The sequence below is a fragment of the Myotis davidii genome, unplaced genomic scaffold (genome assembly GCF_000327345.1).
Source record: "Myotis davidii unplaced genomic scaffold, ASM32734v1 scaffold53, whole genome shotgun sequence".
Lineage (NCBI taxonomy): Eukaryota > Metazoa > Chordata > Mammalia > Chiroptera > Vespertilionidae > Myotis > Myotis davidii.
The window spans coordinates 2512467-2537916 of NW_006286140.1; the positions used below are offsets into that span (position 1 = coordinate 2512467).

Genomic DNA, 25450 nt, shown 5'->3' on the forward strand with positions numbered 1-25450 from the left:
TTAAACCCAGATTGAGTTTCAAAGCCCAAAACCTACAAAATAAGAGAGGTTAGATTTTTCAAAGCTCCTGCCGATAAGCTTTTTTGTGTTCTTTCAAGTTTTCGTGAATGGTGTCAAGTTCTCCCAATGATTCTCCTATCTGCTTTTGGCTCTCCAGGCATCTGAAGTTGCCAACAATCCACATGGTAGGAAAAGTTTAACCATGTAAGACAGCATGGGGCAGATAAAACACATATGCAAAAATATGAAGCAAAGGGTTACTGTTTATTCTTAATATTTACACGTCCATATTAGATTTTTCATATCAGTATTAACTGTTAGTAAAGCCTCATACATCAGCATATCAAATAGAACTGCTCTAGCCATTTGCCGTGTGAAAAACACATAACAACATGACAGAGCCTTGTATAGTGCCTGGCACACACAGACATACATATATTGTTGAATTAATCAATCAGTAGCGTTTGACATCTGCTAAACAGTCGTCCATTGAAAAAATGAAAAGTTCCTTCCGTTCCTGGTCTTCACAGAGATTTCTAGATAACCTTTATGTTTAAAATGCCATTTCCATGACTGCTCTATGCTATATTTAATATGCAAGAAATACAAATATTAGAAAATTGTTAAGAACAGATAAAATAAATACATTTAATTACTCTTAAATCACCTAGAGATAATAATTCTTTTTTTTTTAAATCTTCTCCTGAGGATATGCTTTATTGATTTGAGAGAGAGAGAGAGAAACATTAATTGGTTGCCTCCTTTATGTGCCCTGACCCAGGATCGAACCCACAACCTTTTTGTGTATGGGACGACACTCCAACTAACCAAGCCATCCCGCCAGGGTGAAATAGTAACTTTTATATTTGTTTATACATAATATTCCAAATTTCCAATGCCTATCCGTTCATATACACATGGAACATGGGTGTTTTTAAAAAATTAGGATTAGCCAAACCGGTTTGGCTCAGTGGATAGAGCGTCAGCCTATGGACTGAGGGGTCCTGGGTTCGATTCCGGTCAAGGGCATGTACCTTGGTTGCAGGCACATCCCCAGTAGGAGGTGTGCAGGAGGCAGCTGATTGATGTTTCTCTCTCATCTATGTTTCTAACTCTCTATTTCTCTCCCTTCCTCTCTGTAAAAAATCAATAAAAAATATTTTTTTAAAAATGAGGATTATATAAAAACCTATAACATTATTTTAATGCCTCATTTAGTATTTTATTGTATACTAGAGGCCCGATGCATGAAATTTGTGCAGGAGTAAGCCTTTGCAGGCATGGCTGCCTCGATCCCTCCCTTGCAGTTGCGGTGGCTATAGCCCTGGCTTCATCCCGGAAGGATGTCTGGTCTAATTAGCATATTATGCTTTTATTATTATAGATTTCTACTATAATTTATTTTATCACCTTAATATTGTTTAGACATTTATAATACAACTAGAGGCCCAGCACACAAAATCATGCGTGGTTAGGATCCGTAGGCCTAGCCTGTTCTGGGCCATGTTCTGCCCCACCACTGCCACCTATTGATTGGAGCCTGAGAGCCAGGAGGAGGGACCAAGAGGTTTGCCTTCCACTCACTGGCCAGTCCCCTTCGCACCACTCACCCCAGTTCCTCCATTCAATCGGAGCCTGCAGGCCGGAGGGAAGGACCAAGCAGCCTGCCTTCCTCCCGCTCGCCAGTCCCCAGTTCTGGCTCACTGCCAGTCCCCAGTCCACCAATCAATCGGAGCCTGAGAGCCAGGGGGAGGGACTAAGGGGTCTGCCTTCCACCAGCTTACCACCAATTGATTGGAGCCTGGCTGCCCTGATCAGTCAGGGTGTTGGGGGCAATCTGGCCCAGATCAGGCTGGTTCGCTGGCCACAGTGGGTGTCATAGTGACTGGACATTAGGTTGTTATGGTCGTGATGGTGTTACGGTCTCTGGTTTTAGATAGATAGATAGATAGATAGATAGATAGATAGATAGATAGATAGATAGATATAGATAGATAGACAGATAGATATACATTAAAATAAGTTTGTGATGAAGCATCCTGGTAGTAAAATCTTCTTACACATGTTCAGACATAGTCTTAGGGTAAATATTCCTAGGAGCTGGATTGCCAGAACTATGACTATGCACATTTTGTGGCTTTGGATCTTGTATACAGTTTACCCTGAAACAGCACGGGTTTGAACTGCATGGTTCAACTTATATGCAGATTTTTTGCAATAGATACTGTAAATGTATTTTCTCTTTCCTATGATTTTCTTAATAACATTTTCTTTACAGTAGCTTATATTATTATAAAAATACAGTATATGATACATATATATATCATACAAAATATGTGTTAATTGACTGTTTATATTATCAGTACAACTTCTAATCAACAGTAAAATATTAGCAATTAATTTTGGGGGAAGTCATAAAGCTACATGTGGATTTTTTGTCTGTGTAGAGGTTGAGGGGGTCAGCATTCCTAACCTTCATACTGTTCAAGAGCCAACTGTATTGCAAAATAATCTCCAGATAGTATATAAAATCTCACCTCATCTAAGTAGTATGTTTTTCCCCATACCTATAATAACATTAGATATTATATTTATTCTCAAATTTAGCCAATTTTGATGGTTAAAAAGTGTGTCTTGTTTTACTTTGCATTGCTTAAAGGGGATGGGTCACATATTAGGATATAAATAATATGCATAGCACTTTTAAGCATCAGCTCAAAGTGCTTAAAAACCAATAATACATAAAACCATCTTTGAGGAACTAATAACTGTTTAAAATATATCAGGATGGTTCAACTTAGGATGAAATTTGTGTTTTCTTTTTTTAATAAGCAAATTCACCTTATTGTCAGACACTTAAGAATGTCTTAAATGTGCATAGTCTCTCTTTATCTCATGGCCCACTTGAGCTTTGCTTTAAACGTGTGTGCACATGTGTACAGATGTATGTGTGTATACATATGCACATCCATCCATCCATATGCACATATCAATGTATATGTACACACACGGGCAGATAGTAGACCTTGCATTTTTCTCTAGTCTCAGTAAATCCGCTGAGATGCCATGAGTTACACTTGCTCTGTCCCATAAGTACGACAGGCTTGCTCTGGCTGTGTGAGGCGGGCACAGCCCACACAGCCATCATAACTGACATCTGTGGGCAAGGCGCCAAGGTACACCTCAGTCACGTGGGCCTGCTGGAGGATGCTCTCTCAGGCACCTGCTTCAACGGTGTGAGTTCAGCCTGTGGGTTTGCCTTGATTGATGTTGGTATAACTGCTTCGCATTCTCTGTGGGTGAAGGGAAGTGGGCTCGGCTCACTACAGTTGTGGTCCCCTGCACTTCCACTTGATATCACACCAGGAAGAGCAAATTACAGAGGCAGGCGCATGCGCCTGCAGGCTCTCCACGCCCTCACTGACCCAACAAAGAGGCACCCAGTCTTAAAATAAAACAACAAAAAAGGCTTTGAAAACCAGGAAACTAGCAAGTGAAGGAAGCATCTGTCTCTTTCATTCTGAAAAAATCTCTCCCATGGAGCACACACAAAGGCACACACACATGTCACCACCACCACCACCACTGGAGGACTGCTGATGGTGCTACTTCCAGGCCTTTTCAGAGACTTTTAATTTTTATTAACTAAGTGAATTTGTTTCTTGCCCAAACTATCACAGAACTCATAAAGTCATTCTGTCCCACAAAAAAATGGGGGGAGGAGGAGAGGAAATGCCTACTTGAGTAAGCTTCACAACTTTCAACAAGGTTCAACCTACCATAAAAAATGGTGTAATAAATCATGTCCACGTGGATAGCTTTTCATCTTTTCACATCAATTTCTTATTTTCAAAACAAACATTAAGTCTGCTAAGGTAAAAACCCAATTTTGGATCTTTGCTACCCCACAGTCAAACCTAGTCGGCCATGCATGTCCCCAGATGAATGATCTGACAAGACTCCTGGCTTCAATCATCCTCACACTGACCTTACCTTTCAGTCTCCTTTACTATGAAATTTGATGCAAAAACCATAATTTTGGAAAAAACTGATAGCGATAAAATTCAAGCAAAAAAAATATATATACCTGTATATCTTATTTAACAAAGCATATGCAAAAAAATAAATCACCAATTGGATTCCAAAACATTTCTGTCTCTTAAAATTACCCCATACTACCCAGGGAAGGGAGCTGTAGAAATTCTAGGGGGAAAAAATGGAATCATTGTATTCAGTTGAACTATGAAAAATTGCCATTTTTGTACAACTGAAATACTGCCAACTTCACATGGATCATCCTAAATGTTTCCTTAGCTTTAAACATGCCACAATTCTTTTGGTGATTTGGACAAAAATGCTGATAAAATACAGAGAATCTTCATATTCTTCATCCTTCATTTTCACTTCCCCTCTTCACCTTCTTCCCTCTTTCACTTCATCCCACCTCCCAAGGGTATCAGATGAAAGCAGACCAGAATCTGGGTTTGGGCCCAATTTCAAGGTCCAGAGGTAGACCTATACTTCTAGTTATAAATTGTTTCAAAAGTAGGACTCTAAAAATAATATTTTCTTCTCGCATGTCTTCTGTTCAGGGACCATTTATCCTAATAGTGACATTCACTCATCCAAGGGGGGTTTAAGACAGCACTTGAAAATGCAAGTTTTGAACACTATAACTGAGCTGATCACAACTCATTTGTTACATTTTACCCCAATTTTTTCCCACTGGTCCTAGAACTGCCTTCCCATTTTCTAGCCACCTTTCCTTCTTCTTCTTAAGAAGCTTTTCACTGGAACTCAGGAATTTTCCAGACACCTGCATGAAGTATGAGAAGAAATTACTGAATTGCTACCCTTTACTATTTTGAGACAAGAGTGTGCATTTAAGTGCAATATCCACCCATCTTTGCAGGAAGTAGAAAAATAGGCGGAAAAACTTGCAGTTCTCAACTACATATATATATAATAACCAGGAAGCCCCTGCCCCCCACATGGTGTGGCAGCCAAATGTGTGCTGGAACCTTCTGATTGATGTCAAAGGTCAAACATCAGAGCGAAAAGATGCCAACTGAATGTAAAAATGTAGAAAAAAATCCTTTGAAATGTTAAAGAGCCTGTGAGCATAGGGTGCTTATTAACTGCTGCCTTCAATGACAATGAAAGCCTAACACAAACGAAATTTAAACCTACTTTCAAGAAAATGTATTAACTGATGTAGTGCTCTCATTCCTGTACCTTCCCGTCCATGTAGATTCTGAGTATCTTCAGTCCACAGGGTTATCATCAGTCTGATTTTGAATGTACATGGGATGGGAATGGGGCGACGGAAACTTTAGGAGCTTAGATTCAAAATTACAAAATCATGACCCAGCCAAAAGAAAAGCAGGGGTTTACCTAATATGAACTAAATTACAAGATTTTTCTCTCTTTAGTAATGTCTCCCTTAACAGCTCCGTTTCTATTGCATTATTCCCTTACAGACACTGTAAATTGTATACTGCAAGACAGAAACAAGAATATGGGAACCCCAGACACAAGTGCCCTCATTGTCCTTAGTCACACAAGTGTCTATCTAATTTTATAACATGGTCAATGAGCCTTTAAATAATTGGTATCAATTCACCTATGATACAGAGCAACTGAAAATTACAATAATGGCTAATGTGTGTAGCAATTCCACTAGGTAAGTACGCAGCTCTCTTTTAAGAATGTCGGATATGCTATGTCACTTAATGCTCTTTCCAGCAACCACATGAGGTGAAGAACCACATTCCCATTTTACACATGAGGGAACTAAGACTCAGAAAAGTAACTTGCCCAAATTGACAAAGCTGGTGGTAAAGCTACAAGTCAAACCCAGTTCTTCCTCATCCCATCTTCCTCATCTACCTGTTCTCTCCTGAACTCCTCCTGTAGAGGCCAATCAAGAACTAACTGTAAGGATGGGAGGTGCGGACTCTAGTAAGAGGTACACCCCCTGCCTTGGCCCACTCATGACAGATATGGGATAGCTGTTACTCAGCCTTAGCTGATATCTACCCATGGGAACATGCAGTTCCAGGGAAGCCAGGACTTCTGGCTTATATGAAAAAACTAATCAGATTTTTATATAACTTTAAAAAAAATATCGGTAGTTGGTTCTTTAAACATACAAACACACACATACACACAGACTGCCTTGTATGGGCAAACACAACATGTATAACAGCTAGATCAGGCTCTGTGAGCCATCAGTTTATGATATCTGCCCTACTCCACATCAGTTCCCATTTATTACAGCCACCAGGATGCCACGCTATCAATCAAGTCCAAAAGTTCCAACAGAGTCTTTATTAATTTATATTAGGGTTCCATACACTTGGCAAGTCAAAATTTCAAAACTCTCCTTAACACTAGGAATAGTCTCAATGGACTGAAGAGAGGCATATGTTTTAACAACAGAAGCATCTATCTTATCACATGTTCAGTACCTGCAAATGAACAATAAAATACCATCACAGCCAATAAACAGGCAAGTCTAATAGCAGTGCCAAGAGCCCCTGGGTGCCATTAGTCCATGCTTTCCAGCTCTACAAACCAGGAAAAATTTCCAAAAGGTAGATCACTCAGGCCAAAAGAACCTGCAGGAACGGCTATCCCCATAACCTTTCCTGTCCCACTTTGCCCTTCAAGTCTGATGATCTGGCGGTTCTGGAACTCTTCCGAGAAGAGGTAAGACTCACTCTGCCAGCCCCAGCTGTTCAGAGCGCAGCCCAATCTGTTCCATACAGTTGGCTGTATTATAACAGTAATGCGACTGCAATTCACCTTCATTTGCTGCAAAGATCATTAACTATCCCTCGGAGAGATACGGCATTGAAGGAAGAGAGTGCCCGAGGCATAATAAATGGGAGTCTCTGGGTAACATAGTTCAAAAAGGTAAGATGATGCCAGCGAGGCCACCTGACAGTTTCTATAGTAGAGAAAAGGGAAGAAAACAAGGGCAGGAGGGATGGGACATCAGAAAGAGAAAAGCAAAGCAAATGTGCCCGGCAAACATGTATGTTCAGGTGAAGAGAGAATAGAGAGGACAAAGAGAAAAAATTAAAATAAGGACAACAGGACATTTAGTGTTAAATCACAGTAGAGACATGATTCTACTTGCCTGGTAGCTCAAACATTCTACTATAGAACTGGAAGTAAATTTGGGCTGAGAGTGAGAACAGAGAAAATGAATTACAATTCATTTCCTTACAGAGGAAAAATGCAATATTCTAGACAATTCTTAGTAATGTAAAACATGGCGAATTCAGTGAAACTTGTCATGTATCTGAAACCAGATCATGTATCTGGCCTCCCATTCATAAACTGCTCAATTACAGTGTACAGTAGGTGTGTTTCTTCATTCAATTCATAAATTCAGTTATTAAAGTCTTATGTCAGTCTAATTTGAATCTGTTCTCCAACCACTCACTCTATCTTTCCGTCCAATAAACCAGCACCATAAAAGCATCCAGGGATCAGGGAAAATGTTCCTTCATAAAAGTTCTGCATGTTACATAAATACCTGGAAGTTCTTCAGTGATAATGAGAGCATTGAAATCAATACTTGCTCTGAGTTACAATGGTTTGTACTAATCTAAACCAGATCCCAGTCAATAATGGATAGATAATTGGTGGCTAAGTGGGAATTGTATGGGCAGACCTGATCTCCTAAGAATTTACTTTCTTTTTCCATCACCATTTACCCCTATACCCTCTTCCACCTCCACCTACCACCTTGCCCTCCCCTCCAATCACTACCCTGTTGCCAGTGCTAATGAGTTTTCTTTTCTGCTCAATCCTTCCACCTCCCTCATCCACCCCCAGCTGTCAGCCTGCTCTCTATCTATGAGTCTATCTCTATTTTGTTCATTAGTTCAGTTTGCTCATTAGCTTCTACATATGAATGACTACACAAATTTTTTTAAAAAACAAAACCAATAGGTCCATCATCTACATCTTCTTTATTGTTTTAAACTTCTTTTCCTTAAACTTATCTATCGGTAGAACAGTGGTTCCCAGCTGGGGCAATTCTGTCTTCCATGGCACTTTTTAGATTGTACTCTGAGGATATGGGTGCTACTGGCAATTAGTGGGGAGAAGTCAGAGTGCTACTACATTCCACAATACACAGGCAGCCCCCTATAATTCAGAATTAACAGCTCAGAATGTCAATAGTGCAGAGGCTGAGAAACCTGTCAGAGAGTTCTTTCAGGGATTGAACCACCTCTGTTGATATTCTCTATGGTTTTCAGAAGTAGTAGAGCAGAAGGAGTTTCTAAATGACATCTTGCTATCATTAAAATACCTCTCTCCACGTAGTAACGTTTGACATAAATGAAAAGAAAGGCAAGGGGCAGACATTTAAATCTAATTTAGAATTACATTGGAACCCTGGTAAATCCTATTATAGCACCAAACTTTGCATAAGGCTCCAACCAGTGATTCCATTACTAAAATGTCAAAAATGACTGCAATCGTCTAATTAAATTCACCTAGAACGTAGCTTTAAAGCATATGAACCCAAAGGCAGCAAAAAAGAAAAAAAAGGATTCATATGTATAAAATGGAAAAACAGCCTTTGCCACCCCTTGGGGACACACATACACCCGTCCATACCCCAACCAGAAGTCTAAGTTAAAGCTCTTAAGTGGGCTTTGAACAAAAGAACCTCGCCTGATTTAGGGGGGACAGGGAGGAAGAAGGAGATTTGGGACTTAACCCTTTCCTGAAAGAAGAGAGACAATCCCCGCAATCACACCTGGAGACTAATTAACATTCTTTGATGTACTCATCTGTCCTCGGGCCAAGGGCTCAGTGGAGTTCCTAACATTTATAGCGCTTGGTAAAAAATGATTTGCCGTGAGGTAATTTAGTGTGAGATCAGGTCACCTCCCCATCTTGCCAAATAAACAGAACTGCCAAGGATCCCTTCCTGTTGCTTCAGCCTTCAGACTGATGTGGTTGCTCACCTGGCGGGCTCTCTCCTTCCCATTGATCCTCACTCATTTCCTTGGGGTTTTAAGTGTGTGTGGCAGGTACAGGAAGGCCTGACGTGCTCCGGCTCTTTGGCTTTCCTGGATTCTTCTTGGCAGTCACACTTGGACTCAACAGCTCCCAGGAAGAAAAAAGCAACAGGGAGGTGCAGTCCTTCACAAGGATAGAGCTGTGCCTTCCCAGCCCAAGGAGAACATGCCCTGCCCTGTCAGGATGGGGAAATCACTTTTGAAGCTGAGCCCAGGCCTCCCCAGTGCAGACCATCCACCAGCTATTGTTCCGGTGCAGACTTCCACTTGACACAATAGAGACACAATGACAAAGGAATTCATTCACTGACTATTGAATGCTTGCCATACATAAGGTACTGGGAGCAGAGAAAATGGACTGGGGAAAAGTATTGTCCTCAGAGTAGGAGAAAATAGTCCAAAGGGAATTTTAGTCGAAAAGACTATTTTGGGGGGGGGAGGGGCTAAATTTCCCTCTTATGTAGGAAACACAGAATATGAATTTGGTAACAATTTATTAAATTGTCCATGTGTATAACTGACAGGAAAAACATGGATTTGATGTTGTTACAGTCCTAGCCACTCCTGAGAGCTAACCCCAAAGCTGCCTTTTAAAATCACTGTTGACAGAATCTCTTACTAGGATGATGGAGATAACAGCAGGTTATTAATCCCTAGTTTTAAAAAGGAGACAACTTAGGAGAAGGGGAACTGGATCATTTCTACTGAAACCAGGTCAATTAAAGAAAGCTTTGCTAGCCAATACACTTATACCACTGGAATGTATTAAAAAAGCAAAATCCTGTACAGTTCAATCCCGGAAGGAAAACAGCAGTATCAGCAATGGGCACTTGGAAGTATTTTAAAGCCTTGGCAGAATTCTGGAAATTACTAAATCAACCAATGATGTTATGTTGAATGGAATTCTCACCCTAAGTCTAATTATATTACAACTCCTAAAGATTTCTCTCCTCAAAGTGCTTTTCTCTAATCATAGGAGATTTAGAGTGAGAAGAAAGGATGTATGTGTGGATGGGGCTAAAAGAAGACAGGAAGAGGGGGGAAAGGCCCACAAAATTCACATCCGTACCCACAATTCAGCAGTACATTTTGTAAAATAGATCACTTATGCACTTTTTTTATTTACAAAACTAGATTCACTCATTATTTAACACTATCTTGTTTATTAGATTTATTGAACAAATGATAAATATTTACATGGCAAAGTGAATTATATAACAAAATGTGAAATTTTATTGTATGTCAAGAATGTCCTTTCTCAAGTAAAATATTCTAGAATAAATACAAAGTTGACCACCGTAACTCCAAATCATCCCGTAGTTTCCCTGAATCAGAACATCATGAACAGTGTATTCAAATGTACCTCCGTGTGTGTGTGTGTGTGTGTGTGTGTGTGTGTGTGTGTACACAGGTATTTATTTTTGGCATCATGTTATGATAAAGTTTTGGCACTGTCCTCTTTTATCTTACACAATCATGTTTGGTACGCCCAGCTAGTTTAACAAGAAAAGTTAACAGAATTAACTGATGTAGCTACAGTAACCAGTGTCAGGAAGATTATATTTAAGGATATATTTTTCTGAATAAATATGGTAGACACAAAATTTTTGAGTTCCCTTGGAGAATATAAATAAAGTTTCAGTGGATACCTGCCCATTGCAACCCTCCTGTAGTTTGTGGTATTTGTGATTTATGACAGGGAAATCGTTCATTTTCCTAATGATCTTGGACAAGTCTGCTGAGTTTTATATAATCTCATTGAAGCGACAGTAAGTCAAAACATATAAAACACCCTTCATACTTATCATAGCCATCTGCAAAGTTTCTTATAGGAACAAACTATTTAACATCATGTCAGGCAGATTTATGAGTTGCCCAGGAATTGTAAGTTATTTAAACATGAGCATTTGGCTGTCTCCATATAAAACACCCATTAGCAAATTTAAGGTACTAAACAGAGGAAGTCTTCCCACTGACATGCCATGCTTGTCCAGGATGGCGCCCAAAAAGGCTGAGAAGCAGTGACAGGGACACCGTGATAAAGAGCCACATCCTAGTGGCACAGCGGAAAAATAGAATTTCTTGAGAAAAAATAAATATGAAAATGACAGGCACAAATGGCCAAAAACTTTACATTCCATTGTGTCATAGCAGGGAGCTTAGTGCCACCGCCCCCTTCCCTCCCCAACCCACTTCATCAGTATGATTATAGCCTGATATGGGACACACTTACTTCGAATTCAAATCTATCCAGCTAAGGAGGAAAAGTAAAAAAGAAAATAGCAGCAGCGGCAGGGGCACCCCCATTTCAGCCAGTAATACTAGTAGATGAAGACTGGACAGGAAGGTCCCTGAGCTTGAGTGTTGGTGGCAATTCCATCACAGGTAAACTACGCTGGTGACAATGTCAGTTTTTTCTGCCTGTGAGATGCTGATAATTATCCCTGTCCTTCCAGTGCTCCAGGCTGTGGAGCATTCTAGTCTCCTGTGCCCTTCCTGCCACCTGTGCCTGACCAGCTCTGCTGTCACAGACTCAACTCAAATGTCTGCTGAGAACCACAGGAGGAATTACTGCCTCCCTCCTTTGTGCAAATGTAGCACTTCTTTTATTTTATTTTTATTGCAGTTCGTTTTTGTTTGTTTTTTAAAAAAAGTTTTTATTAATCTTTTAGAGAGAGGAAGGGAAATGAGAGAGAGAGAGAGAGAGAGAGAGAGAGAGAGAAGCATTGATCAACTGCTTCCTGCACACCCCCCACCAGGGATCGAGCCTGCAACTGGAGCATGTGCCCCGACTCATAATTGAACTGCAACCATTTGGTACACAGGATGATGCCCAACCGAGAGAGCCATACTAGCCAGGGCTAATGTAACACTTCTTTTTTTTAAAAAAATAATGTTTGTATTGATTTGAGAGAGAGAAGGGAGAGGGAGAGAGGGATAGAAACATTGATAAGAGAGAAACATCAACCAAACATCAGCTGCCTCCTATATGCCCCCCACTAGAGATTGAACCTGCAACCCAGGCATGTACCCTGATCAGGAATCAAATCAATGACTTCCTGGTGCATGGGATGATACTCAACCACTGAGCCACACTGGCTGTGCTAATGTAGCACTTCTAAACCGACTTGTGACTAGCTGAATAAAGGGCAGTTTCTTCCACCAAAACCCAAATGCCTTGAAGACAGGTTCATCATCTGATCCATCTATTATCCCTAGAGTCTAGCAAAGGGTCTGGCATATAGTAGGTGTTCAATAAACATCTCTTGAATAAGTATGCCAGTGAACAAAGAAGGATCTAAATTATCCCAAAGACTAAATGATAAAGAAAAATGGGCTAGACTGAAAAGAACCTAGTTTGTATATTTCTACCTCCCAATCATTACACTTCAAAGGATTCTAAAGATAGGATATTTTTTTTTAATATAAAGGAAGACATTCTCAAACAAAAAAAGATAAACAATCCCATGTAATTTTCAAAAGGACAGTGGACATTATAAATTATAGCTATGAAATGTTAGTCCTTTGAAAGCTATGTGGTATTTACTTTAGTTCTCCTCTTTCATCTTTCTGATATGTTTTCCCCTCTTGGAGTGGTTCTAACTGAAGACCAAGATGACATAGCAACACCTATGTGCAAAATTTCCCATTCTCTCCAAACATTGAGTCCCTATCCCCAGATGAAACTTTAATTTCCTGGAAGGGTGCCCAGGGAGCTTTCCCTAACTCTTCCAAATGACTTAATCCTTGCCCAACTCCTAACTGTGCCTGGAGTTACACATTATGACTACTTAATAAAATATAATTCAAGTAAAAAAAAAAAGTGGGCACTCCATATAATTAATGAAAAAATGGGACAGGCTTGAAAATACATACACACAAAACTATTTTCTAAGTCAACTGAGGCCAAGCCAGGGTTCTCAGGGAGCCACAATTACTAGCTCATCAGGCTAAGAAGTAGCATTGCAGAGAGGCTGTGGGGCCAGGGGACCTGGATTTGAAACCACAATAGTTTTGGGACATTGGCAAGTTACAAATTCGACTGTGCCCCAACCTCTTATCTCTCTCTCTCTCTCTCTCTCTCTCTCTCTCTCTCTCTCTCTCTCTTCCTTATGGTTTTCTTTTTTATATTTTAAAGATTTTTTTGCGTCTTTGTTGATTAAGGTATTACATATGTGTCCATGGTGTCTGTGTCCATTGGTTAGGCTTATATGCATGCATACAAGTCCTTTGGTTGATCGCTCCCCCTCCTCCCACCCTCCCCTATCTTTACAATAGCTAAGATTTGGAAACAGCCTACGTGCCCATCAGTAGATGAATGGATTGAAAAACTGGTACATCTACACGATGGAATACTATGCTGCTGTAAAAAGGAAGGAACTCCTACCATTTGTAACAGCATGAATGGACCTGGAGAGCATTATGCTAAGCAAAATAAGTCAGTCAGAGAAAGATAAGTACCACATGATCTCACTCATTTGTGGAATATAATGAACAACAAAAACTGATGAAGAAAAACAGATCCAGACACAGAGAAGCATCGATCAGATGTGCCTCAACCTCTTCAACTGTAAATGGAAAAATAATGATGCCTACTTCACAGGAGCACTATGTGAAGAAAAAGAGTTAAGACAGATAAAGCAAAGAGACATCTGTGGCTCACATTAAGCATTTAATAACAGCATTATTGCTATATGGTCATCTTCATATTCTCTAGTCTTTACATGATTACTTGTAGAACATTCCAGATGATGAGCAAATGTTTCTCCTGAGCAAATCTCTGCCACAAAGACACTGCCATTCTGAGCAGATGGCATGGGAGGCAGTATAAAAACCGGATTCTAAAATACTATGTTTCTATAGGATATGAAAACATGAAGGTTTTAAAAGGAAATACAATGTAGCATTGGTTTTACTACAACCCATATGACTGCACAGAAAACATCTTTATTCTCCACATACAACTGAGTAAAGAAGGAAAGCACCCTGGTGTGACTAGCAATCTGTTTTGGACCAGATTATATGGCTCTATCAGCTGGCTTCCTTATCTGTCCAATGAGATTAGTCATTGTCACAATCATCTTTACCATAGAGAATGCTTTTGATAAAACGTAAATCATGTATATGAAAGCACCGAATATACAGAAGACCCATGTGAGTTTATTATTTTCATTCCTCCCAATTTCTATCGAAAGCTGTGAACTTGCTGTGGTTCACGTCAGTTTTTCAGGGTTCTCTTGTTACTTTCTGTCCCTTTCACACTGAATCTGGTCCGAAACAGGGGGAAAAAATACGAAAGAAAGCAAAACAACTTTTTGTTTTTGAAAATCCCAATTAAGCATTCCTGATGAATGCGTTCCCTATTTATTTCAGCCAAGAATATCTGTTACAAAAGTATGTGAGAGGGGAAAGGAAAGTATTCAAGGGGGGCAAGAAAGGCTGAATGGTTATCACAAAACTGCGCAGAGAAGACAGATGATGGAATATGCAATGTTAGTACCAAGTCAGTTATAAAAAGAACAGTGACCTCTATCTCCTGACTTTGGACTTAGCAGCCAAAGGGCAATGAAGGTATATTATGATGCCCATTTTTCACTTTGAAAGCAGATGGTGAGCAGTATCTGAGAACATGAAATTGTATACCTTTCTAGATAATTCTGCAAGACTAGATAAGACCAAAAAATATAATTCTGAGCATATAAGTAATCCAATAAAATCAGATTTTATGGCCTCCCTCCTCTTCATAACTGAGCAACATATAAAATCAAAGATTCAACATAAATGTTGGAAAGATTTGTGTGTAGCCTTTTAAATGTATTAACATGTAAATAGTTTATGTGTGCCCCAAATCTATTATTAAAGTTATCCTTATTTGTAGCCAATGTGTTTTAATATTTGATAATAGGAGAAAAGAATTTATCACTAAATAGAAAACAAGAAAAAGAAGTATTTCTTAAATTCTAAATATCTTATATTCATATATTGCAAATCCAATTTAGCTACAATAAATAGTTCAGGGAATGGATCTAAATTTATGGCCCTACATATTTAACTACGTGGTATCACAGATAAAAACAAGAGTCAATGTATGTATTTATTTATCTTAGCCTTTAGAAGACTAAGATTCAGGTGGTGATGTAACTCGACAAAGTTCACAAAGCTAATAAGTGCAGCAGAGGGATTTGAGTCCAGAGTTTTCTAAATTCAGCATATCTATCGCCTCATCAACGATGGCTCATCTGAGAATGTGTGTTCACAAAGGAGAGCTGTGAAGCCCACTACTAGAAGGGCAGAGTGAAGTCAACCAGTGGTAGTCATTGAGTGTGTGCTTTTTATTCAGTAGGTGTAAGGAGCCACTCAAATTGTGTACTAGGACAATGACCTGTTGAAGAAGACTGGGTTATTGTTACAGTCAGATATCATTTTAAGAAAAGAAATGAAACCTTTCCTCCTCTAAGAATGTGTTCTGATCAAATGATGATCTTCTTGACCAACAGGTTCAGGTACACTGTTCAATGAAAGTCGCTCTTTCCAACTTCTGAATTTCTATTTATCATGATCTCCTATATCTGGATCATGTCTCTAAAAAACAGTTTCCTGTATTGTGAAAATTCAAGGCAGCTTTTATGAAATCTGCTAAATGCATTTAAAAAAATGAAATAACCCAGAATGGTTAAAATTTTAAGGAAAAGGACAAAGTTGGAGGCCTAACACTGCCCAACTTCAAGACTTAAGACAGTCTGCTATTGGTGAAGAAAAAGACAAACAGAACAGTGGAACAGAATGGACAACCCAGAAAAAAGACCACATAAATATAGCCAACTGGTCCTTGACAAAAAGGAAAGGCAATGTAATGAAGCCTGGACAGTCTTTTCAACAAATGGTGCTGGAACAACTGCATGTCAACCACATGCAAAAAAATTAATTTAGACACAGGCCTTATACTCTTCACAAAATTAACTCAAAATGGATCACATACCTAAATTAAAAACACAAAACTATAAAACCCCTAGAAGATAACAGAATAAAATCTAGGTGAATTTGTTTTGGCAATGACATTTTAGATACAATGCCAAAGGCAAAATCCATGAAAGAAATAATAAGTTTGGCTTCTTTAAAATTAAAAATTTCTGCCATGCAAAAAAATACTATCAAAAGAAAACATTTACAAAACATATACCTAATAAAGGACTTTGTAGATCCAAAATGTACAATAAAAACCTTTAAAACTCAACAATAAGACAATAAAAACCCCAATTAAAAATGGGCCGAAGACCTTAACAGACCCTCATCAAAGGAGATATATAATAAGCATGCAAAAAAAATGTGGTGGCACTAGGTTTATGAAAATTATCTGTATTTTACTCTCAATTTTGTGTGAACCTAAAGCTGCTCTAAAAATAAAGTCTATTTAAAAAGAGAGAGGGAACCAAAGATAAATAAAATATAGTCATACTGTTTCTTATACATTTAATATTCTTGTAAAAAATGCTTAGCATTTCTTATCCTTTTAGATAGAGTCAAGAGAAAATATATTCATGGACAACAAAGCTCCATGAGATCCTCTATAGAATACTATTGCGAGTGGAGGGCAGTGACAGGTAAGGGTAAGATATAAATGAATGTGTAATACAAGCATTCACTTAAAGGCTACGCTTGTATGCATAGGTAGAAAATTGAAACAGCTTTAAAATACATACTCACTGACAGTGAGCCCAAATTAGAATAGAGTAATAAGTGCTATCCCTTGACAAGTGTAACATAGATAGCTCTGGCTTATGCCACTTCAGAATGTAAAAGATAACCTAGAACACCACTGTCAGGGGACATGGATGTCTAGCTTGCAGTCCAGATCAAACAAAAAGTAAGAGAAAAAGTTCCCACATGATGTTATGTATAAACTAGTATAAAAGTGATTTATGTAAGAGATACTGTTTATGTTGGAAAGGTATAACAAGGTTATAAACAGCTTTTATTCAGTTGGTTCAATACCAATGCAAAGCTCATGCCTTAAATGGCTCCATGAGTGGTTCATCGGGAGCCAACTACAAGTCTACAAATCTGTTTACTTTAAAACAAGACAAGAACAGGCTGGTTCATTGTTCATGCATCTTTCTGAGGAACAGATATAAAACTTTCTAAGGGAACATTTCTATCTTCCAACTGTAGCTTTGTTGGCTTTCCTAAGCACCTAGATAATTTTTCTAACTTTCTTCTGAAAAGATCCATAAACTATTAACAGAGGTTTATTTTAAAGAGAAGCATCTGCATAGGCTAAAGTTAAGACTCAGATTTTTGAAGGGCAATTAAAATACTCTTATTATTTTCGGGGAATATGCAAATAAATTCTGATTTGATGATTCCAATTTTAAACATTCCATAGAAGTGATTCCCAGAGGAATATCTAGTCTTAAACTCAGCTTTTCAGATTTTTTAATTATAGAGTTTCCTTTCTGAAGACCCAATAGAAGATATGACACTATGTCTTCTTTACTCCACAGTTTCTTCTGTTGCTTTTAAGAGATAACTGTCCTTGAACAGTCTCCCCTCACTGGGTAGAGCAGACTAGTTGGATTCATAGGAAACTTTTTTTTATTTTATCTCCTGTGTACTTTGTGTGTTGAGTATGTTAATGGTGATGACCAATCTTGGATAACAGGTTATATAAAATACAAACATTGTAATCCTTAATAAGATAAACTATAATCAGAAATACTGAACGTAAAAACAGAATATAACACTGAGAGAAGTCTTAATGATAATTTGGTCTAAAATCTTATTTCATACTAAATTGAAATATAAAATAATTTTATATTTGGATATGAGGTCCATTAAAATCAAGTAACTTTATCATCTTTACAATTCTAGTTACTGGCAAAGCCAAGACCAGATCCTCAATCTTGATTCCATTTCTTTTTATTACATTACTAGAATTCTGAAAACAAGTTATTTACAGCCAACCATGAAAAAGAGGAGAATTGGTAGTCTGATTAAAAATGGTAAACATAGGATTAGAGATATTACACTGCATTCCAGTAATGTAATAAATGAAGCTCCCTGTGTTCTTCCTTATACAAGAAAGATAAAGGCAATGGATTCAAGATCAATTTATGGAAGTTGGGGAAAGACACCACCTCTGCATTGAAAGTGAATGTTTTGGCCCTGCTGGTGTGGCTCAGTGGTTGAACATCAACCTAGGAACCAGGAGGCTGCTATGCCAGATCAGGGCACATGCCCAAGTTGCAGGCTAGATCCCCAGTGGGGGCACGCAGGAGGCAGTCAATCAATGATTCTCTCTCATCATTGTTGTTTTTTATCTCTCTTGTCCTCTCTCTTCCTCTCTGAAATCAATAAAAAAGAAAGTTAATGTTTTGGGTTCCATGTAGGCTTCGGGAAAATTAATATAAATACTTTTGAAAACAGAAATAGTAATCCAAACCAGTAATATTATTTCTCCTCCCCCCACACCAAAAAAAAAAATCTTCGGATAATTGGGATTTGAGAAGAATGGTGTTGCTTTCTGAATCTTGTGCCATTGTGGACATGCAATAATTAGCATTCGCTGTTGGAATGATGAAGCAATCCCTTTGCTATGTTATTCAAAAGCCTTGACTCCCTATTTTCAGATTAAAATGAAGACTAAAAGACTGAACTTGACCCTGTCTGAACGTCTGTGGGCTATTTTCCCCTCAAACAACAACCTCACCTAAACTCCTAACTTTTAAACTGCTAAAACCATGGAAACATTAATAATGACCCCCTTCATTAAACCTCAACTTCCCCTCCCACTTGTACTTTTGACCAGTTTACTCACTTCAAAGCAAGCAACAGCATCCTGTTCAGCTACTCAGCAGGACCTCTGTATCTTCACCAACACCTTCAACCAAAAGCCACAAGAAACTCCATGATCTCCACATTCCTCCTCCTCCAGGGACGGCAATTACGTAACCTCCAATTTTTTAAATTTTATTTTTTTATGTTTTCAGTTGCCATGGGAAAGACTGTGTTTGGTCAGCTCCATCAGCAAGGGGTAATTACTGGCTTCTCCTACACATACACACCACACACCTGCAAGGCTGCAAAGAAAAATAATACATAATTAAAGAATTTTTTCAAAAAGGCCAAGCAAGTGTCAACCAAACAATGTATCGCTCTGCTGCTGGTAGAAATAAACAAGGGCAGCTATATATTGCCAGTTAAACTTGGCATTTTCAGTTGAAGTATTAAAAGCAATTAATATTTCCTCCTAATTTAATATTTGTCAGGAACTATGGACTAAGCACTTTAAATGAGCCATCTTTATATGGGTAAGCTCCATAAGTATAAATTTATAATTCTAACTTTTACAGAAAATTAATGAGGTTCAGAGAGGTTGAGTAACTAACACAGGGCTAATTAGTGGTGGAGCCAGGATTCAAACCCAGAGCCCACAGTCTTGCTGGCCTGGCTTGTCACTTGTGGTGTGTGACCACAGCCTGTGTTATAACTCCAGCTAGCTCCCAGGCTGGTACATTGACTTGCTGAAGGGACTCAAACTATCACTCAAACACCTCATGAAGCTAAAAAGAAAAAAAAGGCAAAAAAGAAAAAAGAAAAATATTGTTGGTACCAAAATGCATAGGACCATAGGTCACAGCAGTCAAAAGGATTCTCTGTCATTATTCCAGTACCAAGTAAGTATGCATGTGTGACATTCAAATCGTGTGACCTTTTCCTTTGTCTTAATCTTTTCATTTCCTGGAGCTAACTTCTCGATGTTAACAGTTCTTGTTCATAAAAATACTCTCAGCTAAAGTACATCATAAAGTTAACTTTGAGTCTTAGCAGATTTGTGAGTTCGGAATAATGAGAAGAGCAGTTGATCTTCTTTTATTTACTTTATTTTCCTGGGAGAAGAAATATTTTACTTTGGCCTCCTTGTTAAATTAGGTAATTATTGAGATTCTTGTAATCCTTACACTGGGGTTCTGATTCCTATGGATGCAAGGTATAAACAAGTCCCAAAGAAGTCTATGTTAATAGTGTAAAGTTTAAAATATGATTAAAAGAAATAGAGCCTTAAGGTAGGCTGGAAATATTAATCGTTCTGTCTTTTAATATGTCAGCATACACTAGCCCAGTTTTCGGAAGGGCCAGACTCATCCTGCCCCCTCCCCCAAAGTCCCTCATCTCCCTTAACTGCACCTATCATAGAAGACTCCAGACAGGGTAGAGCCCAAGGCCACCCCTTCTCCATCAGCATAGCAAGTCCGGCCGTCACAGTGCTGCCTGTGAGAGTTTGGTAAGACTCTGGCTCCCGGCCCTTGGCCTCATCTGACCTTGTCTTTCTGCCATATCACTCATCTCCTGGAAAGGAACCTATTTCCAAGCCTCTTCCACACCAGCAGCAGGAAAGGAATTTCGAGTCTCTTGAGTGTTAAGTAAACTGGGTAGAAAAAAGTCCAGCCTGGCTTCCGTAGGAGGGAGATGAGATGGAGGGCTGGGGAGCAGGGGGGGAATACAATGATATACTTTCACTTTGCCAAATTCCCATCCCTTTTCTGGCCTTCAGCAATGCCAGGAGAGAAAGCCAAAAGGAGGTGGGAGGATAAGTGGAAACAGCTCCTCCTCTTCCCTTGCGCTTCCTGGCCGGCTCTCTGTAAACACGTCTTGGCCACCCTTCCTTCCCCACGCGGGAGCTGGGAGCCGCACAGGCTTGTCTGGCTGCAGGGCCTCCAGAGCCGGTGCCTCTGGAGCTCCCTGAGGACCTGGGCATGAGGGTGGTCAGGGAGGCCACAGGGTGGATTCAGGGGAGCCGGTCCAAGGACATGACCTTTCCCTCAACAACTAGAGCTGTTGGCGTCGCTTCCCAGAGGTGAGAGGAAGGGTGTTCAGATGAAGTCCTTCTCTCAGCACTACATTTTTTACCTTCTCCTGGGGAGCAGCTCAAAGGACTGAGGTGGAGTGCAGGCCAGCAGTGCCCAGAGAGGGGAGGGACTCGCCTGTGGGAATGAAAGGCCCGAGGGAGAGCAGTGAGGTTGTGGTGCTGAAATCCCTGCTCGCGGACCCAGGGCCAGAGCAGAGCTTATAATTAAAAGTAAACTTGGCAGCTGCTCTCTTAACACAGGAGGCAAAAAGTTAATGTCTGATGAGCTGGGGCCCATGCCAAACTCCAGCTCAGCGCCGCCCCACAGGAGACTAGTTCAAAGGAATGAGGTCTAGCGGTGGCAGACCAACCCAATTCTGGGCTTGGGAGCCCCAATTCTGGGCTCGGTACCACTGTGCCCGTCTCTTCCACAAGCTCTGGGCACCGTCATCAGTGCTTTACTGATACATCTTGCCCACGAGGCAGAGCTGAGGGCGGGCCTTTTCTGGGCTTCAGATGTCCCCGGCTCGGTATGCTAGGTCTGTTCTGTCTAGTAAGCTGGCCACTAGAAACATGTGGCTCTCGAGCACTTGAAATGTGGCCAATCCAAATTGAGAAGGGCTCTGAGTTTAAAATAAGCAGCAGATTACCAAGACTTAGTGTGAAACATAAAGTAGATTATCTCAATTTTTCATTTTCATTACGTATTCATATATTTAGGTATGTCAGGTTCGATGAAATGTATTAAAATTAACGTCACCTATTTTCCTTCCTATTTTTTTTAACATGGCTACTAGAAAATATGTCACATCAAATATACAGCTTGCATTATATTTCTAATGGACAGAACTGTCCTGGATATTTCATTAATGCTGCTGAATGAATCAAAGAAGGAATGCTGACTTTAGCTCAGCATTGATATTTTTTTAATCCACATAGAAGTAGTCCATAGAAATGGTTAAAAAAGAGTGAGGCATCGTTGTTCTTTGAAATAACTCTGTATCTGGAGCTACATTTAATTCTGAGTCACTTGCTCTGAGAAAATGCTTACTAACCACCCAGGACTCCAAAAGGATGAGAGGGCGACGGACTGTCGGCCAGGCCACACCACGGAGGCCAAACTGGACCTCCAGGGCTAGGAGACAGCAGCGCAGAGGACAGCACACTCTTCCCAGCACACACAGAACTGTCAGAGGAGATCAAACAACTCCTCTGGGAACCCCATGGTTTCCCAAGCTTCTCTCCATCCTAAACTAACTATTACCTCAGTCCGTCTGTTTGCTTTTAATATGCTCTTTAAAGCTGCTTTAAGAAACTTCATTACACATCAAAATCACTATGATTTATCACCCCACACACATCAGGATGTCCCCTGTTACAAAAATTAAAATAGAAAAATAACAAGTGTTGATGAAGTTGTGGAGAAATTGGAAGCCTTGTGCACTGTTGGTCTGAATGTAAAAATTTACACTCCCACCAATAGTGCGGGGATGGCAAACAGTATGGAGGTTTCTCAAAAAGTTAAACAGAATTAACATATGATCCAGTAATTCCACTTCTCCAAGAGACATCTGCACACCCACAGTCACTGCAGCATTATTCACAATAGTTCAAATGTCCACTGGCAGATGAATACATTTAAAAAAATGGGGTATATACAATGGAAAGTTGTTCAGCCCTAGAAAGGGAAAACCTGCCACATACTACAACATGGATGAATCTGGAGGACATCATGCCAAGTGAAATCAGCCACTCACAAAAGGACAGATACTGTATCATCCCACTTATATGAGGCCCCTCGAGTAATCAAAACCATCATCTTGCAGTACTGAAACTCTGTACCCATTGTTGTTCACCACTGTACACCTAACAATGGTTTAAATGGTAAATTCTATGTTTTGTTTTTTACCACATTAAATAAAAGGAAAATGCATAGCATAATCAATTTTACTGCTACTGAAGAATTCACAGTGAAGACCCTGATGCAGTCTAAAATTTTATCATCTTTACCAGAATAAAAAGAAGAAAATGTACTCAAACAGATATTTGCACACCCGTGTTTATAGCAGCATCATTCAAAATAGCCAAAAAGTGGAAAGAATCCAAAATGTCCATTGGCGGATGAACAAGTAAAAAAAAAATGTGGTGTGTGCATACAATGGGATATCATTTAGCCTTTAGAGAAATGAAATTCTGACGCCTGCTACAACATGAATGAACCCCGAAGACATCATACTAAGTGAAATAAGCCAGTCACACAGAGCAATACTGCACGATCCCACTACTATGAAGTATCTTGAGCAATCAGATTCAGAGTGACTGAAAGAAGAGTGGTAGTTGACAAAGGCAGTGGGAAGCAGGCTTAGGAATTACTGCTTAATAGGTAGAGAGCTTTGGCTTGGGAAGGTGTAAAAAGTTCTGGAAATGGATGGTGGTGATGCTTGCACAACAGTGTGGCAGTATATAATGCCACTAAACTGTACATTTGAAAATGGTTAAAATGATATATTAATGTTCTGTATATTTCTTTTTTTAAAATATATTTTATTGATTTTTAGAGAGGAAGGGAGAGGGAGAGAGAGATAGAAACATCAATGATGAGAGAGAATCACTGATTGGCTGCCTCCTGCACGCCCCCTATTGGGGATCAAGCCTGCAACCCAGGCATGTGCCCTTGGCAAGAATTGAATCTGGGACCCTTCAGTCTGCAGGCTGGCGCTCTATCCATTGAGCCAAACCAGCTAGGGCTATTATGTATATTTCACCACAATTTTAAAAAGAGAGAAAATGTTACAAGAGGAAGGATGAGGAGGCAAGAAGCCAGTTGAGGCAGGAAGATCAGAATGGCCCTTGGATTATCGAGTAGGAATTTACATTCATCCCCACAGGGCTGCCAGGAAATGCTGACGGGGCATCACTGCTTTCTCTCTCTCTAAACCAGACAGTGTCTGTGGGAGCATTCTGTCCCCCAGGAAGTGTACAACCTTTTCATTTTGCTGTTTGAACTTGCAGTGAGATTCAAAAGACAGACCTGGAGTGCACACACGAATGACAGAGAGGGAATGTGTGTGCACTATTTGGGGTAAGAATTATCTATTTCTTCCAATCCACCATTTACTAGTATATTCTTTGCCTGTGTCTACTCTCGCCTATGCCAAAGTCAATAACAACAATAAAAGTCAGCAGTACTGATGGTGAGAATATTCTTTCAAATACTGTAAATGTTATTTATAAAATGACCCTAGCAAGCTAATAATAACAAAGATATTAGGTCACAAGCTCTTTAAGAATCACAGCATTTATCATTAAGACCATTTCACAAATGAGGAAACTGAGGTTGATAAAAGCACTTGTCCAAGAACACCACGGAGACTTTCCCTCCGGTCTGACTCCAAACTAGAGTTCCTGGGCGCGGCGTGCGGGTGCACTTTGTAAATGAAGGCCACTTGCCTAGGACTATTAACAAATTAGAGGAAACAGAAGAATAAGTGGGGGGGAGGGAGGGCAGGAACTGGGGAGCTCATTCCATTGCCAAGGCAGGAGTGACACCTACCTACACCCACATAAGGTGTGAAACCTAACGTTTTAGGAGGACTGATGACCATGACAATTTCAACACCTTCTTACACCTTCTTTTTTAATTTCTAAAACTCTGCTGCATAAACAGGAACCGAGAGAAAATGACAACCTATGAAAGGGAATGTCTGGCTGGGGGAGGAGGTGACAGTCTGCTCTCTGCCAGCGCCCTTCTCGCTAAGTTACTCATTAAAGGACTTAGACTAGAGGAAAAGAAAATATCAGAGGGAAAACAGAGCTGTCCTCCAGCCAGGGTACTGGCCCCTCTGAGCGATAATTTCCACAAATTATTTGTGCTCCCGAAGATATTACGCTTTATATCAAAGGCGAGCCCAGGAAAAAGTGTCATCAGAGGGCTGAACTCTTAGTTCACAGCTTTAATTGATGTTTCGCCTAAACCCGGGTCACAGCCCCAACATGCTCACCATGGAGCTGAGATTATTAGTCAATTCAGTGAACATGGGACAGAAAAACTCACTAAGGAACAACAGCTCCCTGGATCTGTTCACGCATATCCTATCTCACCCAGAAATCCAGAAAATTACCGTCAGACACATCACAGGATCAAAGACTTTGCGCCCAGGAGAAGCTTAAAAGGGCACAGACTTTTCCATTTGCTCTGCTCTTCCCTCCACAGGATTATCTTTGGAAATCCCCAAGCATCTACCCCTGACCCAGCTTTCTCACACACCAGGCTGCCCACCCTCCCGTCTATCCCCATCCGTTTTTTAAGCGCCTGGCAAACACAAGGGGAAACAAAGGGCAAATGCCAGTCGGTGGCCTCTGTCTGGACTTAGCCAAGCGTGATATGTGAATCAGGTGTGTGGAATGGAAGTTTCCATGGCAACGAGACTTCAAGGCAGGCAGGGGAGTCGCATATTCTTTCTACCAAGGTAACAGAAACACGGAGGCCACCCGAGGGACGCTGAAGGGGGACACAGCGAGTTCAGAGTTCTCCGGTGACTGCAAGGACCTAGGTCCT

At 40.0% G+C, this 25450-nt stretch overlaps 1 long non-coding RNA gene across 1 annotated transcript in view; it reads right to left on the reverse strand.

Annotated features, from left to right (window-relative positions):
• Window positions 1-25170, reverse strand: part of LOC102767084 — a 90277-nt gene extending 65107 nt beyond the window's left edge. Inside the window, exons 1-3 of the long non-coding RNA XR_435327.2 lie at window positions 25014-25170; window positions 18862-19123; window positions 4711-4816 (exon numbers count right to left, since the gene is read on the reverse strand). This is a non-coding gene — a long non-coding RNA (uncharacterized LOC102767084). The remainder of the gene's footprint in view (window positions 1-4710; window positions 4817-18861; window positions 19124-25013) is intronic.
• Window positions 25171-25450: the final 280 nt, after the last annotated feature.